The sequence below is a fragment of the Galeopterus variegatus genome, unplaced genomic scaffold (assembly GCF_000696425.1).
Source record: "Galeopterus variegatus unplaced genomic scaffold, G_variegatus-3.0.2 Scaffold2098, whole genome shotgun sequence".
In the NCBI taxonomy this organism is placed as follows: Eukaryota; Metazoa; Chordata; class Mammalia; order Dermoptera; family Cynocephalidae; genus Galeopterus; species Galeopterus variegatus.
In genome coordinates, this window is record NW_007728209.1 from 139,042 (window position 1) to 141,874 (window position 2,833).

A 2,833-nucleotide genomic window follows, 5' to 3' on the forward strand; every position below is an offset into this window, starting at 1 on the left:
TGTTAAAAGAAACAACATGGTTACAGTATGGAGCAGAATGCAAAATTCACATGAATTTTTAAGCTACAGTAAGACTTCAAATAAATTCTGAGCTGGCTTTGGGCTGCTTTAAGCTGCATCCTCAGACCCCCAGGGTACCTGTTTATTCTCTTTAGCTGTGAGGTTCCACTTTGGTGGAAAAGTTTGAGAAGCTCTGACTTACTGTATTACATAACATCCTTACAACAGCCCTTTAAAAAGCAAGGCCTTTTAGAGGCAGAGAAATAGGGACTCAGAGATGCTGAGCAACTTGCCCTGAGTCACCCAGCAGGTAGGTGTCAGAACCTAAATATCTGTTCAGGTACTCTAGCTCCAAGCCTAGTGCTCATTACACAGCGAGTTACTGCCAGGTGCCTTGAGTCACAAAGGGCAAGAAGGTCCTGGAGACAGGTAGTGGGAGGCCCAGGGCTGGATGTTTTGAGATTCCTTAATGCCCTCTGTCTTATTATATTTTCTGTTGCTTTTAACAGAATACCTGAAACTGGGTAACTTATAAAGAACAGAATTTATTTCTTACAGCTTTGGAGGCTGGGAAGTCCAAGGTCAAAGGGGCACATCTAGTGAGGGCCTTCTTCTTGGTGGAGGCTCTTGGCAGTGTCCAATGGAGACGCAGGGTATCACAGAATGAGAGCTGAGCAAGAGCATTTCCACACGCTTCTTTCTCTCCTTATAAAGACACTAGTCTACTCCCATGATAACCCATTAATACATGAGTGGATTAATCCATTCATGCGGCATAACCCTCATGATCCAATCATCTCTTAAAGGCCCCACCTTTCAAATACTATATTGGGGGGCCAGCCCATGGCTCACCTGGGAGAGTGCGGTGCTGATAACACCAAGGCCACGGGTTCGGATCCCTATACAGGGATGGCCGGTTAGCTCACTTGGGAGAGCGTGGTGCTGATAACACCAAGTCAAGGGTTGAGATCCCCTTACTCATCATCTTTTTTAAACAAACAAACAAACAAACAAATACCACATTGGGGATTAAGCTTCAACATGAGCTTTGGAGGGGACAATCAAACCATAGCACCCTCCCCTGCAACTGGTGGCTTCAAAAGTCATGGGCAAGCAGGTGCTTCACATCCAGGGAGCTTAGACCCAGGTGGGTACAATTCTGATGTCACCCAGACAGGCCACTGTCAACTTCATCCCCCCACGGCCCCACCCCCACCCCCAGCCTCAGAGGCTGGGGTTGTGCTTCTGGTTCTTCCGGTAAGACTCAAAGGGCAAAGGGCAGATACAGGGAACATGGGTGGCCTTGGCCTCTTCCTCAATGCCCATTGCTGTCAGAGGCCTCTGGGACAGCAGGATTCTGGAGTCAGCTGCTGAATGTTTGGCTGGAGGCAGGGTTCGAACCAAGGTTGGGTCGATTCCCATCTCCACCCCCTTCCTACCTAGTCACCCTGCCTGAGGTTATGAAAAGATCCCTGTCCTGGAGCCAGGAGGCCTGAGTTCTAGCCCAGTTTCTCCAAAAGGAGCTATACGACTTGGGCCAGTGCCTTCCTCCCTCTGGCTCTGGCACAGTGGGAGTTGCTCTAGCACAGTGGTTGAGCCCAGGGGTTCTAGAGCCCAGGTTCAAACCCCATTTTTTCAGTTAACTAGCTGTGTGGTCTTGGGCATGTTACTTAATATGCCTGTGCCTCAGTTTCCTCATCTGCAAGTGGAGATACTATCTGTGCCTAGCTCAAAGGATTGTTGTGAGGATTAAATGAGTTAATCCACATCAGGCACTTAGAACAGGCCTGGGTACAGAGTCAGTGCTCACCAAGGGTGAGTTACGGTATCGAAAATGAGGGCAAAGGAGGGTAGAGTGGCAACCCCAAAGACCCCCCCTTCCCAAGCCCTGTGCTTGCAGCAGCGCAGCCCTGACTGACAGATAGATGGAGCCCACACTCAGTCCATCCCTTTTTCTGACTCCCGCTGTGTGGGACTTAAACAGCTGCCCTGCAGTGTGTTCACAGCTGCTGACAAGGTGGGAGTCATCTGCCACTTCCCCATCTCTGCAGGGCCCAGGGATCAGGGGAAATCACCAAGGCCCAAGGCCTCCTCAGCATCCCTCCCAGCAGCCCCTCCCATCATCTCTCAGCTGCTCACCCCGAAGTCCCACAGCTGATCTTCCTTCAACAACTATTTAGGGAGCATCTACTCTGGGCCAGGCACTGGCTGGGGCATGGAAGATACAGTGAGCAAAACCAGACACAGTCCCTGTGCTCAGGAATAGCAGAGTCCAGAAGACAGTAAATAAATACACAGTGAAATGACGGTAGTGGTAAGTACTATGAGGGAAAATAACCCCAGGTAAAGGGAAGTAGCTTAGATAAGATGGTTATGAAGCCCTCTCTGATAAAGAAACAAAGAAATATTTATTATTTATAAATAATATTTATAATACTGTTATATTATAAATTACATTTATTAATAAAGACTCAATCTATAGGATTATCTGAGTGATGGGCATTCCTGGCAGAAGAAACAGCATGTGCAAAGGCCCTGAGAATGGAACAAGCTAAGGACATTTATTCTCAGTGTGAGAAGGTAGATTGCTCTTTAGAGCAGGCAAAATAGTAGGCATCCATCATGCTTATTTAATTCAAACATGATAATCCAAGAGTCTAGAGGGTCCAAGGTCACTGATTGCCCTAAAGTCCCTCCTAATTCTACTAAGAAAAAGCAATAGACTGTAACATCCCAAAGGATGTTAAGAGCCCTATTTTCATTAGTAGAAAGAAAAAAAAAAGCATGAATAAACATAGCCTCCTCCTCACGCTGAACAGTTGTATTTAATGTA